The following is a 17588-nucleotide window of genomic DNA, read 5'->3' as shown; positions in this document are numbered from 1 at the left end:
AACTGGATTCTTGTTTTATTCATTCATGAGATGGCCATCATTTATTGCCCAGAGGGCAGTTAAGTGTCAGCCACATAGTTGTAGTTGTGGGGACAGATGGGCCTCTCAGGGAAGGATGGCAGTTCCCATCTCAAACCAGATAGATTTTTTTGACATTTGGCAATGTTTTCATGGTCATAAGTAGACTCAATTCCAGGTTTTTATTGAATTCACTTTCCACCATCTGCCATAGCGGGATTCAAACATGGATCCCCAGAACGTTATCTGGGTCTCAGGATTAACAGTCCAGTGATGATATCACTCGGCCATTGCTTCCCCTTTAAATTTGGATTAAAGTTTGACAAATACCTGAACCAAATGAGCTGCAATCTAGAATGTTGAATAAGGTGACTACAGATAATAGGGGGTACATTGATTAACATTTCTTCAGAGCAAGACAGCAACCAGAGACAAAGTAAGACCCATTAAAGACCAGAGATAACAAGGTGTAGAACGGATGAACACAGCAGGCGAAGCGGCATCAGAGGAGCAGGAAGGCTGACGTTTCGGGCCGAGGCCCTTCTTCAGAAAAGATTTTAAAGATCAACTAGGTCACCTTTGTGTTGAACCTCAGGCGATGGGAGAGAAATGAAGTGAATATTTTGTGTCAGTTACTCATGAATGAGAAAAAAATGGAGGCAAGAGAACTTGGGGAAATAATATTGATGTTTTGAAAACTGTTCACATCATGGAAGAGGAAGTGCTGGGGATCTTAGAAAACATAAAGGTAAATAAATCACCAGGACCTGATCAAGTGTATCCCAAGACATTGTGGGAAGTTAGAGAGGAAATTGCAGCTGCCCCAGCAGAAATATTTGTATCATCAATAAACACAAGTGGAGTACTGGAGGGTGGCTAAAGCTGTGCTATGGTTTAAGGAAAGGCTGTGAAGAGAAACCTGGAAATTTGTGACTCTGACACCAGTCATGGGTTTTGGAGTTGATTCTGAAAGTTAGGATTTATATGCATTTGGAGATACAAGGAACAATTAGCGATAGTCAGCGTGGTTCAGGGAGAGCTTGTAATTGGATACAAAATTGGCTTTATGGTCGAAGATTTGTTTTTTTTTTGGCTTGAGGCCTGTGACAAACAGTGTTCCTCAGAGGTTGGTACTGGGTCCACTTTTGTTTGTCATTTATATAACTGATTTGGATGAGAATATGAGACACGTGGATACTAAGTTTGCAGTTGACAGCAACATTTGTCATGTCATGGACAGTGAAGAGTGTTATCTAGGATTACAAAGAGATCTTGATCAATTGGGTCAATAGGCTAAGGAGTGGCAGATGGAATATAATTTGGATAATTGTTGAGGTATTGCATTTTGGTAATACAAGCAAGAACAGGACTTAGCAATTTATGGTAAAGCCTTTGGTGGCGTGGTTGAACGGAGATCTAGGGGTTCAGATACATAATTCTTTGAAGTTTGCATCGCAAGTAGACAGGATGGTTAAGAAGGCATTTTGCAAGCTTGCCTTTGTTGCTCAATCCACTGAGTGTAGGAGTTGGGATTTTATATTGAGGCCGTGCAGGACATTGAGGCCTCTTCGGGAGTGTTGTGTCCAGTTCTGGTTGCCCTATTTTAGAAAGGATATTGTTAAGGTAGCAAGGATAATCCAGGTAATTATCGACTCGTGAGCCTGACGTCAGTGGTAGGGAAGCTACTGGAGAAGATATTGAGGGATAGGATCTATTCCCATTTGGAAGAAAATGGGCTTATCAGTGATAGGCAACATGGTTTTGTACAGGGAAGGTCATGTCTTACCAACTTAATAGAATTCTTTAAGGATGTGACAAAGTTGATTGAGGGAAAGACTGTAGATATCATCTACGTGGACTTCAGTAAGGCATTTGATAAGGTTCCCCATGGCAGGCTGATGGAGAAAGTGAAGTCACATGGGGTCCAGGGTGTGCTAGCTAAATGGATAAAAAACTGGCTAGGCAACAGGAGACAGAGAGTAGTAGTAGAAGGGAGTTTCTCAAATTGGAGACCTGTGACCAGTGGTGTTCCACAGGGATCTGTGCTGGGATCACTGTTGTTTGTGATATATGTAAGTGATTTGGAGAAAGGTGTAGGTGGTCTGATCAGCAAGTTTGAAGATGACACTAAGATTGGTGGAGTAGCAGATAGTGAAGGGGACTGTCAGAGATTACAGCAGAATATAGATAGACTGGAGAGTTGGGCAGATAAATGGCAGATGGAGTTCAATCCAGGCAAATGCGAGGTGATGCATTTTGGAAGATCAAATTCAAGGGAGAACTATACAGTAAATGGAAAAGTCCTGGGGAAAATTGATGAACAGAGAGATCTGGGTGTTCAGGTCCATGATTCCCTGAAGGTGACAACGTAGGTCAATAGGGTGGTCAAGAAGGCATATGGCATGCTTTCCTTCATTGGACGGGGTATTGAGTACAAGAGTTGGCAGGTCATGTTGCAGTTGTATAGAACCTTGGTTCGGCCACATTTGGAGTACTATGTACAGTTCTGGTCACCACATTACCAAAAGGATGTGGATGCTTTGGAGAGGGTGCAGAGGAGGTTCACCAGGATGTTGCCTGGTATGGAGGGTGCTAGCTATGAAGACAGATTGAGTAGATTAGGATTATTTTCATTAGAAAGACGGAGATTGAAGGGGGACCTGATTGAGGTCTACAAAATCATGATGGGTATAGACAGGGTGGATAGCAAGAAGCTTTTTCCCAGAGTGGGGGACTCAATTATTAGGGGTCATGAGTTCAAAGTGAGAGGAGGAACGTTTAAGGGAGATATGCATGGAATGTTCTTTACGCAGAGGGTGGTGGGTGTCTGGAACGCGTTGCCAGTGGAGGTGGTAGACGCAGACACGTTAGCGTCTTTTAAGATATATTTGGACAGGTACATGGATGGGCAGGGAGCAAATGGACACAGACGGTTAGAAAATAGATGACAGGTTAGACAGAGGATCTCAATCGGCGCGGGCTTGGAGGGCCGAAGGGCCTGTTGCTGTGCTGTAATTTTCTTTGCTCTTTGTCTGTAAACTGGACAACATTCAGAAAAGATTTACCTGAATGTTGCCCAGAATGGAGGTTTTGTGATATGAAAAACAGACTGGGAAGGCTGGGACTTGTTTCACTGGAATGTAGGAAATTGAGAAGTGACTTCATTGAGGTTTATAAAATTATGAGGGGCATGGATAAGGTGAATTATGATATTTTCCCTAGAATCAGGGAATTCAAAAATAGGGTACATATTTTTAAGCTGAAAGGAGAAAGATTTTGGAAGGAACATGAGGGTCCCTTTCTTGTACAGAGTGGTTCATGTGTGGAATGAACTGGCAGAGAAAGTGGGGAATACAGGTACAGTTACAACGTTTAAAAGACATTTTGGATAAATATATGAATACGAAGGGTTTGGAGGGATATGCGACAAGCGCAAGTAGGTAGGATTAGTTGAGTTTGGGGACATGGTTGGTGTGGATTTGTTAGACCAAAGAGTTTGTTTCCATGCACCATGACACTAATTCAGAATTCTATTGATTTCTGGAATGGTTCACCCAACTTGAAAGTAGCAAATAAAACCCACTCCATTTAAGAAGAAAGATGAGACAAATGGAGAACTACAGACCTGTGAGTTTGACATCAGTGTGAACGTAGTAATTTGAAGCAGGTGTAGGCCACAGGGCTCTTGAGCCTGCTCCAACATTCAGTAAGATTAAGATGATTTGGTTACTTCGCATTTCGACCAATCTGTAACACTGTCCCCCTTGTTTATCAAGAAGCTGTCAGCTTCTGCCTTAAAAATAATCAAATATTCTGCTTCCACTGTCTTTTGAGATAGCCCTGAGTACTTGGAACTCTATTATTAAAAGAAAAGCCTCCTGCTCTGAGTCTGAAATGGAAACACCTTCTTGAATGGTGACTCCTAGTTCTAGTTCTTTAATGAGATGAAGCATACTTTCAACATCCATCCTGTCAGGAACCCTCAGGATTTTACATTTCAAATGAGTCAGCTCTCATTTTTTAAATCTTTCCTGCTAAACTCCAGTTAATTACAATTCTGGTCTGTTCAAAACTGGGTCTAAGGACCTAACTAGTTAACAGTGGTGGAGGATGAACTACTCATGAATCTTATCAAGAGGAAATAATCTTAACAGTATATGTAGGTTGTTGCATAATTGCAGTAGATACACGTTACAGTGGATAGTTAGACTCAATTGTGAAGAATGTCAGGATCCAGGAGTAACACATGACCCCTTCAAGATCTTGAATGGATAGTGTAAGCAATGGATACTAAATCCTTAAATATTTTTAAGGCAGGGGTAGATAGATTAGTGATTACCAAAGGGCTGAAAGATTATTAGTGAAATACATGTATGTAGAGTTGATGTTAAAATCAGATCAGCCATGATATTATTGATTGATGGAGCAAGCTTGAAAGGCTGATTGGCTCAATTTTTTTCCTTTTTTGTATGTTTGATCTCCTTTTTCACCCCCCCCCCACAAAGACTTTGTGCTCCATCCAATTTGATGATTTTGATGAAGAATCCAGCATTAACTCTTTCAGAACCATTGCCTTGAACAGCATTCAGTACAAGCCTTTCCAGACTGATTTTATTCCTCAAATATACAACAAATCTCCTGTAACTCTGGCTTTTGGTCAGTTATTTGTGGGCAAGTCATGTAGTACAAGGTAGCAATAATTTCAGGTTTGAACAAGAAAGGCTTTCTGATCACCTAAATCAAACCCGATGATTCTCATAAATTCAGTAACATTGATCAAAAGGGTATGTTTCAAGGGCAGTTTTGGGAATTGAAGTGACTGCTCCTTGACGTGGGTATGCTGTCTGTAAGGTGATCTATTTTCATTATACCCTTCATGATCCCATTTTAGGGACAAAAGATTGAGAAAATTAATTTATGTGTAAGGAGGAGTCTTCTAAATGTGCTTGGAAAGCAATTTTAGCGACCATTGTAAAATATTGGAGTGGGAGAGAAATGGCAAACAACATAAAAAAACTTGAAATTAAAGCTAAAAACAGAAAACTTACTGAAAACAGAAGAAAATTAGGCAGGAAATGATTAAGTAGTTAAAAACAGAAGATTGAAGTCTATAGAAAGCCTATTAATGAAACTATTTGTTTTTAGTAGAATATAGATAGTATTTACTGGATGCTAATAGGCTTGCAATTTCAAAGAATCAAATGCAACGCTGTATGAAAAAATGGTGGGTTGCGTTTTTGTCTCCTTTTTCTCCACTAGCCCCTCCCTTCCTTACAAAATAACACTGCTGACTTGCATGTATCAGATGTTTCATTGTTGCAAGGGCTGTGTAGATCTGGGCATTTTTTTATGTATGAATGACTGCCACTATGACTGAGAATTGTCCCCAAGCTGTCTGGTGAATCTGTACTTTACCTCCTTTGGAAGACAGTATATCATGCCTGAGATAAGGTGCTCAAAATTAAATGCACCCAGCTTTGGTTTCCTTGATCCAAAGATAATGATCTCTCACTTCTCCACATTGGCTTCCATCTCCAGTTGACTTACCCACTTATAGTTTGCTTATGTTGTTTTATACCCTTTCCTGTCTGCAGTTTTAGGTATATAATGTGCTTATTTCATCAAAGTTATAAGCTCATTCAGGAGACAGCCTATTCTTGTTAAACTGAGGTAGCTGAAAGATTAATAGGTGTAGGCAAGAACATGGATTTGAGATTTCAGTTAGATCAGTCATGTTCTTATTGACAGGGGAGCAGGCTGAAGTGGCTGCATGTCCTACTCCTGATCCTGACTTGTCTGTTCATATGTAACCATATTTTTACAACTCCTCATTTTGAACCGCTCAAAATAAATAAAAATCAATGCTGAAAGGATACTTCCACTTCCACTTGATCTCATATTTGCGAAAAATATCTTCTGCAGAACATTAGAAAATGTGTTGGGAAATGTGTGTAAGCATTAGACATTTTCCAATTTGTTGTGCCCATGACCACCTCAAAACTGTGTCCAAGGTTTATGACCATTCTGAAATGCACATGTTGGCTATTTGTGCTTGGCTAGCATTTCCCTGAGTTCTCAGCCATGGTCGCCAATAACATGTTCTAGGAAGTTGAAGACAATTAGCCAGGTGACTGGTTTATCCTCCTCCTCTTACACGAGTACGCTTGATGTTTTTGTAGAACTATTTTTGGGAATAATTGTATTATCTTCATTCTTTCATGGGATGTCAGGTTTGCCAAAAAGGCCAGCCTTTGGCTTCCTAAGCCATTGGCATTTTAGCAATCAGGCAAAAATCAGCCACATTACTGGAGCCACAAGTCGGCCAAACCAAGTCAGGATGGCCTTTTCTAAAGGCCATTAGTGAATGGGATGGGTTTTGATGACAATTGATAGCTTCATGGTTACCATGACTTATATCAACTTTCAATTCCAGATTTCTTGTTTTATTAATGGAATTCAAATTCCACCAACTTCCATTGTGGATTTGAACCCATGACCTCAGCGCATTTGCTTTGGTTTGTTGATTGCCATCCTACATTAGCACTAGGGTATCAATATAACACCCTCCAGCCCTCCACCCCCCAAACCAAACAATATGACCAGAATTTTAGTCTCTCCACTCTGGTAACTGTACCTTTTTAGCAAGTCTGCTATTTTCTCACTTTTCATAATAGTGTCTCCAACATTTTTTTGTATTGAATCCACATTCACCGTTACTTTGCTAACTTTCATAATAACATTACGAACAATATTTCTATTGGCTTTGATGTTCTTAAGTTTGTTTTTCCACTTTTTCTTTTATCTTTTGTTACCTCTTTCGATCCCCTTGGTGTTTTCATGCTTCACAAGGCCTTGGGACAAGCAATTGGACTCTGGCAGTGGTTTCCTGATGCAGATGTGGATGTCTTCTCTACTAAATGTTAGACATTGTTTTTATACCTAATACTTAATATAACCAGTATCTTGCCACGGTTGTGCAATAAATTGTACCTTCTGGTCAAAAACATAATCCTTTTCTGCTGAGAACAAATGTGGAAAGGAAGATTGGGCAGAATTCTACACCAACCATAAGGCGCCTGTGCTTGGTTCTCAGTCATCGCAGTGGAAAACCTCCTGCTATCAAATGATTTCTTGGCATGATACTAATATGTGTACACCTTGGCTTTAAGAATTCACCTGCAAGGACTCAATGTGCTGGGTGTATACCATGCGTCGACTCTTCGTGGCAGTTAGTTTCCTTTGGGTTTGCAACCAGCATGTGCATCTGCATTGGATGAACAAATCAATGTTCATGTTTGTTTCATAGATTGTAATGTATTTTGTTATTGTAAATGAAGTAAGCCATTAAGTTATTTGGTCCCTGGTTAATGGTTGATTATTAAACTGCTTTCGTTAGCATGACATGGTGAGCAGTGTTGGGAAACATCATATTGATTACAGTTATCATGCTTGACAGTCAGTAAGCAAAGCTACCGTTGGAACACATGATTGATAGTCTTAAATTGTGCTCAAGTACATGGGAGGAAACCTCAATGCCTTTGGTTGTTACAATTTTGGAAAGTGTTGAAAAACACAACTTGCTGGACAAATCCCTGATGAGATGTCGATTTGACTAATTTATGAAAGACAAGCGATCAGGATGTGTGCCGGATCAATAGCATCTTAGAGAAGGCCATGGCCTAGTTTAAATTGGGAAGTTAAATCAGGAAATTTCCAAGCAGAAATTAAAATGTTTAAATAATGTTCAGTGCTCGTATTTCTCAATTTGGATATGTTTGCTGCAGAAAACAAAGCCATTAAATGTTGGTTAGCAAATTGGGAACAAAAGTCGGTGTAGACTTAACGTAACACAATAAACTGCCAAAGAACTTAAAAATCCCCCAAAAGTATGTACCACGTTAGAGCTAGCTTAATCTTTTATTTTCATCAACTAAAATTCCTGTCATTCAGACACCAAGCACATAGAATGAATAGACCACTTTATAAGCAGATGCCGAGAGACAGGTTTATTGTGATTTTTCAATGGAGCTAGCAAGTTGGTGACCGCATCTACCACCATGGAAACTTTCCAGAAAGATTTGCTTAATAACCCCAAGAAGGAAGGATAGATGCAATGCCAAAGCAAACCTTCCAGGTCGGTGAAGCTTATAGATCCCGAGTACAAACCTGATGGTCGACAGAAACACGAAAACATCCAAACATAATAAGACATGTGCAAGATGTGACCTTCAACAGTCGCTAAGGGTGTACCTAGCTTTTAATCCATTCTGCCAGGCATGTGATACAAAAGAAAACTTTTGGGACAGGCAAAGTCTGATACAGATAGAGTCATATACTATCTAAACAGGCATTAGGCATACTTTCAAATTTTAAAAAAGACCATCTGGTATCCTGCCAGAGGCATATACGTGAAGTGATTGACAAGTCAGAACTCTAAGTATGCAATACAATGAAGGGCAGTGAACATCTGTTTCACACTGTCAATGTCATTGGAAAACATCAAAGTTATCGCATCATCCAAATTGTGTGTGGCGAGCACCATTACGATAGCTTTGTGATTTCTTAAAAAGCACGTACCCACACACAAGGAGAGCCATGACAAAACCTATGAAAATAAAAGTTTCAGTACACAAGTTCATTAGCTTCATGTGCATGATCAAGCATTGGCCAATACAATCAATTCGTCTGGACATTGCTGATGTTCTATACATAGACACTGATAGATGAGCAATTGCAGGTGTACTGGCTTGCTGAGACCTTGCACTTGTTACAGTCCATGGATTACTCTAACATTAAAATGCTGGAAACTGCAGCACACTGTCAATTAAATTCATGGAAAACTCAATATGACTGAAGAACGAATCATAGAATCCCTACTGTGTGGAAACAGGCCCGTGGGCCCAACAAGTCCACACCGAACCTTGGAGCTTCCCACCCAGACCCATCCCCCTATTCCCCACAGATTCTACGCATCCCTGAACACTATGGGCAGTTTAGCACGGCCGGTTCACCTAACCTGCACATCTTTGGACTGTGGGTGGAAGCCAGAGCACCTGGAGGAAACCCACACAGACACTGGGAGAATGTGCAAACTCCACACAGGCAGTCGCCTGAGGCTGGAATCGAACCTGGGCTCCTGGTGCTGTGAGGCAGCAGTGCTAACCATTGTGTCGCCATGCAGCCTCTTCCTTTCCTTCCACCCCTCCATCTGTCTATTTTCTCTCTCTCTCTCTCTCTCTCTCTCTCTCTCTCTCTCTCTCTCTCTCTCTCTCTCTCTCTCTCTCTCTCTCTCTCTGTGTCTCTGTCTGTCTCTCTCTCTCTCTCTCTCTCTCTCTCTCTCTCTCTCTCTCTCTGTGTGTCTCTCTCTCTCTCTCTCTCTCTCTCTCTCTCTCTCTCTCTCTCTCTCTCTCTCTCTCTCTCTCCCCGCCTCTCTAATACGTGGAGTACTTTCACGTAACCTTGATCAGACGAGTGACTGTGCTGAGGAGTGGCGGTTGGAGTTTAATTGCAATACATGTGAGGTGCTACATTTTGGTAGGGCACATTGGGTCAGGACTAGTATACCTAATGGGGATGTCGTAGGGAGTGTTGCTGGAGTGCACGTTCATAGTTCTTTAAAAGCAGAGTTACAGGTAAACAGGGCTGTGAAGGTGGTGTTTGGTACACTTGCCTTTATTGATCAGTGCATTGAATGTAGGATTTGAAAGGTTATGTTGCAGCTGTACAGGATATTGGTTAGGCCACTTTTGGAATTCTGTGTTCAGTTCTGGTCTTCCTGCAATAGGAAAAATGTTGTGAAACTTGAAAGAGTCAAAAAGGTTTGCAATGGTGAGAGTTTTAGCTATAATGAGAGGCTGAATAGGCGGGGCTCTTGTCCCTGGAACGTTAGAGGCTTGCAGGGTGACGTAACAGAAGTTTATAAAATCATGAAGGGCATGGATAGCATGAATAGTCAAGGTCATTTCTCTGGGATAGGGAGTCCTAAACTAGAGGGTATAAGTTTAAGGTGAGCGGGAAGAAGTTTAAAGAACAAGGTAAGGGGCAACATTTTCATGCAAAGGGTAGTGCATGTATGGAATGAACTGCCACAGGAAGTCATGGAAGCTGTTACAATTACAATATTTAAAAGGCAACTGAATGGGTGTATGAATGTGAAGAGCTTAGAATGATATGAGTCAAATGCTGGCAAATGGGATTTGATTCATTTAGAATATCTGGTTGGCATGGACAAGTTGGACTAAAGGGTCTGTTTCCGTACTGTTCATCTCTATGACTCTATCAGTGGAGCTTCAATCTCAACTCTCTGTTGATTAAAGTTGAAGAAGAAAAGACTAAACTACTAGATTAAAGTCCAAACTAGACAATATATTGTCTGAGTTGAAATCTCAAGAGAATGCCTCCACTTACTTCACAAGTGACGATTGAAGGAAAAAAAAGGATGCTGAACAAGTAGATCTATCACTAATCTAGTGAAATAATTGAAGATTTATAGGAAGATCAGAAGTAGGCCATATGCACAACAGATCAGGCTCAACAGGAGCAGCTTCAGAAACATCAGCTTGACCTCAAATCAGTTGCTGGAGAAAATGACTGATCTGTACAAACAGATGGAAGTATGTGGCATGTACAAACTACTACAAATCACTCATCAGATTGACCTTTCAGAAATATGATGTTCAAGTAAACCCTCAAGCAAAATTAGGTGGAGCCAAGTAATCACTGAAAAACCAGTTGGAAGAGGTCCAGACTTCCAAGATTACCAAAAATAAACAAGATAGAGAGGCAGCCAGTTGTTAATGCAGGTTATAACTGAAACACAAAATGGACAACAGAACGCCAAAACTTTGATAGCATTGGAAAATTCTAGGGTACAAAAACAAGGTTCGAAATGAGTTGGAACCTCCTGAGCAATAAAGCAGTAACTGCCAAGAAGATGTGAACCACTGGGAACAGTTTGGCGAATAAGATTAGTTCATGGTTAATCCGCAACAAAACCTGATTGTGTTGTATCAGAATAGGCCAATTCTGGCATAGCAACTGCCATAAATGGAAAAAAAAACTTGACACTGCGAACTGAGATGACAGACAATATTATTGACAGGGATCTCTAATCAAAAGTCCAGATCTTACTAATCCCATACGTCACAGAAACTTGGGCTCACTTAAATTAAATTGTTGATTTCTTTTGGAAAGATAGGGTATGTTGTATGTGTCAGTTCTGAAAAAGAGTCACTGGAGTTGAAAGGTCAACTCTACTTTTTTTTTACACTTGCTACCAGACCTGAGCTTCTGGTATGTTTTTGTTTCGGATTTCCAGCATCTGCAATTCCTTATTTTTACTATAAAAAGCAGCTTGTTGTATTTCATAGGAAATCTGTCTTTTTTTTTACAAAGCCACTTTGAAACCTCAGTGTCATAGAGTCATACAGCACTGACTACTGATTCTGTGCAAAGGCAAGGCCATCTTAAAGGAGACAGAAGATCATCAATTTGAAATTTCGAAATGGTGACAGTTGGGCTTAGCAGTTTATAAGTAGTTTCAAGTGTATGACTGCTTAATTCAGTGAAAAGCCACTGCCGCGTTCACGGGACAGAACACCTCTGAGTAAATTCAATGCAGATTGGTGGTCCTAGGTTAGGAGTACTTTGTTCCAGTCCCCATCCCTCACCGGTGCTTTTAAAAAATGTCTTTTGTTTTGATCGTGAGTGATGTAGTCAACCATGCATGGCAGCTGATTTAACACGAGCAATTCAAACTGCAGACTCGCAGAAATGATGGCTGACTAATAACCTTCTGCTGATACTTGGCACTCTTGTTGTGCATGGCTCAGCAGTTTACCACAACAGTTTCCCACCAAAGCCATTAGCGTTAATTTTTCAAAAAAAAAGCAAAACAGCTCTGAAAGGTGAGAGTACAGAAAACAGGGTCACCACTTGCTAATATTTGCCACTGATTTACTAAGCACATGTGCATGACTAATCGATTTTTATTTCATAATTTTAATTTGTTGTGTTTTTTTACCTTTCTATTTGTGAGCAATACTAAATGTTTTCCTGTATACCCATTTAAAAATGCGGAGATCAGTTTTAACCTTGCTTTATAGTTTGGTTCTTTGCACACAAGTCTGGTTGCTGAAATCTCAAATCAGCTCTTGTTTCAAAACTGCAAGAAGTATGAAGTAAATACAGGTAAAAGCAAAATGTTGTGAAAATCTGAAATAACTGCTGTATGCAGAGCAGATCTGGTAGTATCTTTGGAGAAAGAAACAGTTTTAACATTTCGAGTCTAGTATGATGATTCTTTGGAACTCAAATGACTTGGAAATGTTTTGGGTTTTATGGTGTTGAAAAGAGAAGGCAAAGAACAAAAGGAAAGGTTTGGGTTATATTAGAAGCGAAGAAGGGTAAAAGAACAAAGCTGTCATAGATCAAAAGGCAAAGGGAGTGGGAATGGTTGCAATAAAGTAACAAAGCAATGGTCAAGAGTGTCAACTGCAGAGTAATAGGTATCTCTGCCTGAAAACAAGATGCAGATTGGAATTTGGCAAAACAACGAATCAAAATGGAGAACTGGTTCATGGTCTGAAGATGTTGAACCCAGAAGCTGCTTGTTCCTCAAGCTTGCTTTCATTTTCAATGGCATTATGCAGCAGGTTGAAGACAGAAATGTGTGTCAGAGCAAGATGGTGAATTAAAATGACAAACTGTTAGAAATTTGGATCATGTGGACTGAGCATTTCTGATAAATGCTCACAATGCAGTCCTTTACACTTCAGAAACTAAACACAGACCAGGTGACCAATGAATAAAATATACTAAATTGAAAAATGCCTAAGTGAATTGCTCCTTCATTTGGAAGAAGTGTTTGTGGCCTTTGGACTGCAAGGAGATAGGAGGAAGAAAGGCAGGTCTCCAGCTGCTGTAATTGCATAGAAAGGTAATATGGAAAGGGGACAAGTAGTCAGACGTCATTAATAAATGGACCAGCATGTCAAGGAGAATATAGTTTGGTTGGAAATGCTGTTTGGGGATGATGTGTTCATTGACAGTGTCGTGTTAAATGTGGTGGAAATGGCAGTATTTGATCCATTGAACATTGACGCGAAGGGAATAAGGGAAACTCTATTGCGATTCCAGGTAGAAGAGGAAGTGTGTTAGCGCAGGAGCACTAGAATTGGTTTGGACACAGTTGAGAGCAAGCAAGACTTACCAGAAGTACTGGTGTGAAAGGTCTCAAAGGAAAATGCGACTGAGGCATAGAAACTGGGAGAATGCAATGGCGTTCTTATAGGAAGCAAGTAGGGAGGAAGTGTGGAAGGCAGTGGTTTCCTAATGAATGTTACTTTATAGTCCACTTCCAAAATGGAGACAGAAATCAAGGAAGACAAGGGATATATCCCCAGTTCCAGACAAGAGCAGGAAGCAGCACTTATCGGTCAATGTATCTGAAAAATAGTCGGGACAGGAAGCCTAGGCAGCACTGTAACAAGATTATATTCTGTACACTCCATAAAAAGACAATATAAATACGACTATTAGCTGATAAATTTCATCGATCACGAGTACCAATTAAACTATCCCATTGCAGCAATACATTTTTTAGTAAGGTGAGTAAGGATAGTGTGGAAAATCTTTTGGCTTATTTTAACCATTCCTCAAGCCAGCTGGTTCTGTATCCACCACATTGGCTTGCAAACTGAAAAAAAAGACAGTAAACCAATGTTGCAGGTTAGAATATGAAATGCACCCTGACCTTCCTCATTCACCTACTGGAGTCCTTTCAGCCCCTCAAATTTGTTCCATTTCTGAAAGAAAAATTATGATTGTTCAGTAAATACCTTCACCTCACTTCGTCATGTTTGCACTCTACATCCTTGCCTAAGAAAAAAGAAAATGACCTCCTGTTGCATTTTTTAACAGACCCATGATCCAATGCTTTTTTAAAATACAGGCTCCAGATTGTCAATCGCTTTGTTTTTTTTAAAGAAAACTAGATTTACTCTTAAATTTCTTGGCTATAACTTTAAGATGATGACTCCTTGATCTGGATCCTTTCATCATAGGGAACAGTTTCTGTGTATCGGTGAAAGTGCATTTCATATCATTTCCAAGGGATCAATAATGAATCACTCAAAATCTTTTGGACTCCAAAAGAAAGGCATGTTAATGTAAATTACTCACATCGTTGAAACTTGTAATTCCTGGTATTCTCCTGATTTTATCATGCAGATTTTCAGGAGGTTTGGTGCCCAAATGGAATGCTGCTGCCCCATCTAACTGGGGTAGCAATCTTGAAATTATGTCACAGTATACCCAGAGTTGTCACAAAAGCCAAATGCTGTTACCTTGATTCTTAAAGGTTCCACAGTCTTCGGTTTTTGAAATAGTCCTTTTCCCATTTTGATCCACAACAACTAAAAAAAAGAAAAATTTGGTCTTTTACACTGTTCTCCATATGAGTAGACCAAGACACTGTCCAACTGAAAAATATTTCTTCACTTTTGAGTTCAAAACTGCTTTAAATAAAAACTAACATTTTATTAGCTTTTTTAAAAAATTACTTTTTTATATCTCTGCATCAGCTTTAAGTTGTCTATATATGAGCATGCACAATTTCTTTGAAACTCCAATAATCTTACCAAATTAATTTAACCCCTGAATGTAAAAATAAACTTTTAATTAAAATAAACTGCCATATAGTAAAAGGGAAAACTCTAATTAGTGCTTATCCCTGAAAATAATTTCATCTTTCAACCAAAATTCACCATTGACCAGCAGCACCGATATCCCACAAATCTATTTTTAAAAAGCAGCCAAATTGCCCACAGGAAGATCGCATAAGCCCAGAGTAAAGCAAGGTGGCGTTTCATTTTGTTGTTTTAATTCTGCTGACTATTTACCAGGACCTGGCGAGAACTCCATACTGTTTTTTTTAAATTCATACCCGTGGGTATTTTCCACCCATTAGAACAAGTAATTGAGTTTAACATCTCATCTAAAATCTGGAACTTCTGCCTGTGCAGCATTCCTTCAGTACTGCACTGAAGTGCTAGTCCAGATTAGATGCACTGGAGTTTACACTCATGACCTTTAGACTTGAACACATTATCAACTGAAGCGCAGGATCATTTAGTATAATTCTCATCTCTATCTCAGTAATTCGTCATTAACTCAGAACTTTGGGACATAATCTAGTTTGATCCTCAATGTCAAAACAATGTACCCTCTAAACTTTTTTTATTATTGTTGTGCATATTCTATTCATATAAGCATTCAATGCCTTTAATTTTATTTTGCTTGGCTGTGGACATGGTATTGTAAAAGTGGCATGACAAGAACCTTCCAGGTTGATGCACTGCAGCAGAGGTGTACACTTTAGAGTGAATATTGGTGTCAAATTGAGGTTAGCAGTTAACCATGAGTAACAAATCCTAGACGGCTGGCTGTTTTAAAAATTATAGTTCTGTTGTTTTTCCTTTTAGTAGAGCCAGAATTGGAAGATTTAAGAGCCAACATGTGTCAAGGTACTAGCTGGTCCTTTCCTGTTCAATTTGGTATGTTCATATTTCAGTTTAATCCTTTTTTTGGACTGAGTTGCGTGATATGGTATTGTTCATCAGATTACTCATCTGAGTGCTGGGTGTCTCATTATTGTCTACCAAAATGGACCTGGTCACAAAAACTTAAAATTTTAAACAACCGCTAATCTTGAGAAGAGATCTTGAGTTAGCCTTTCCGAAGCAGTAATTCATCCAAGGATTGAAGTCACATTGAAAATAAAGTAGTTATAGCTAAATAATACAGTATTGAATGCAATAAATCATAATGAGTTTGCAGTATTTCTTGTTATTGTTCTGCATATGGATCCATAATTCAAATTAATTTAAGCAAAAAAAACCCAGTTTATTCAATGATGTAACACATAATAAGCTGAAGGACAGTCACAGAGTTCAATAAAATATGTGGAGTTAAGAACTTAACGGTGACTGTGCATACATTGTCAATTGTTGGAAAAACCCATCTGGTTCACTAATGGGGTGGCACGGTGGCTCGGTGGTTAGCACTGCAGCCTCACAGCACCAGGGACCCAGGTTCGATTCCAGCCTCGGGCGACTGTCTGTGTGGAGTTTGCATATTCTCCCTGTGTTTGTGCGGGTTTCCTCCGGGTGCTCCGGTTTCCTCCCACTGTCCAAAGATGTGCAGGCTAGGTCGATTGGCCATGCTAAATTGCCCGTAGTGTTCAGGGGTATGTGGGTTATAGGGGGATGGGCCTTGGTCTGGGTGGGATGTTTCAAGGGATGTGTGGACTTGTTGGGCCAAAGGGCCTGTTTCCACACTGTAGGAAATCTAATCTAATCTAATGTCCCTCAGGGAAGGAAACTGCCATCCTCACCTAGTCTGGCCTACATGTGACTCCAGACCCACAGCAATGTTGTGGAATCTGAATTGCTCTCTGGGCAATTAAGGATGGGCAATAAATGCTGCCTGGTCAGCGACACCATCATCCCATTCAGAATAAAGAAAAAAAACTTCACAAATGATTTATAACCTGATCTGAACCTCTTGCTGTGCCTTCCTTCTTTCTGCCCACCCCAGTAAAGCAGTTATTGCCTCAAGCTATGGTGCATGATCAGTGTTGTTTATTTCAGGGTGCATACAGTAAAAAGAATCCAGTATCATTCCAATTCAGTGTGAACTAAAGTCTTATTAGGGGCTGAAATTCTATCACTTCTGTAACATTACAAAAAAAAAGCCTAATTAGCTAGCACTTCCCTGTTAGGAGCCATAGTGTTTGGTATGCGTGTAGATTTATATTTGCAGAATGGAGTTCAGACACATCAAACTTCTGTGACCAAATTTTTCCATGTTTCATTGCACATGAACAAATTACTTTACCAGAATCGTTTACCTTTTCTGCAATGTGTTATCTGTGTGAATTTGGTAATGCTTGTAGTTTTACTCTTTTATATTTAGTCAATACTGATTTGATGAGTCATGTAACGTTCAAGACACATGCAGTATTTGCAACTGTTAAACCTCCTGATTTGTCATTTGAATTGGATTGCTCGTACTTTGTGACTGTCCGTCATCTTATTATGTGTTACATCATAGAAGAAAGTGGGGGTTTTTTTGCTTAAATTAATTTGAATTATGGATCCATATGCAGAACAATAACAAGAAATACTGCAAACTCATGATTTATTGTATTCAATACTGTATTATTTAGCTGTAACTACTTAGTTAAAGGCAGAAGAAAGACACCATTACTATGCCACCAAGCCATTGAATTAAATCAAGGTTGGCTACATGAACTGTACATGTTCCTATGGTGAAAAATCCTTAATCCCATTCCTCTTGCACACCGTACCTCGAGTGAATATGATCATACAAAAAAAAATTGACAGTTTAGTGAGGAAATTCTAACGAGTTAAGCTGAGAGGTGTGACGAAATGTCTTTATGTTCCTTTATCTAACGGCTATACCTACCTCCAAGAGGTCCATATATGGCCAATCTACACTGCCTCGTGGATGGAACATTGGCTGAAAAAAACAGGAAGAAGTGCCTAAAT

The 17588-nt window shown here is 39.7% G+C and overlaps 1 protein-coding gene across 8 annotated transcripts in view; it reads left to right on the top strand.

Moving 5' to 3' along the window:
* si:ch211-278j3.3 (E3 ubiquitin-protein ligase RNF19A) overlaps positions 1-17588 on the top strand; it is an 81197-nt gene that overhangs the window by 12833 nt on the left and 50776 nt on the right. For 5 of the 8 annotated variants that reach the window (XR_009445678.1, XM_059645318.1, XM_059645317.1 and 2 more), the window contains exon 2: positions 15504-15572. The exons of 2 other annotated variants lie outside the window; for them this stretch is intronic. The gene's annotated coding sequence lies outside the window, so the exon portion shown is untranslated. Of the gene's footprint in view, positions 1-15500; positions 15573-17588 lie in introns of all 8 variants that reach the window. One more of the 8 variants, XM_059645315.1, reaches the window with a different exon arrangement.

This window comes from Stegostoma tigrinum, chromosome 4 (assembly GCF_030684315.1).
Source record: "Stegostoma tigrinum isolate sSteTig4 chromosome 4, sSteTig4.hap1, whole genome shotgun sequence".
Lineage (NCBI taxonomy): Eukaryota > Metazoa > Chordata > Chondrichthyes > Orectolobiformes > Stegostomatidae > Stegostoma > Stegostoma tigrinum.
This window is presented reverse-complemented; position numbering and strand designations above follow the sequence as displayed.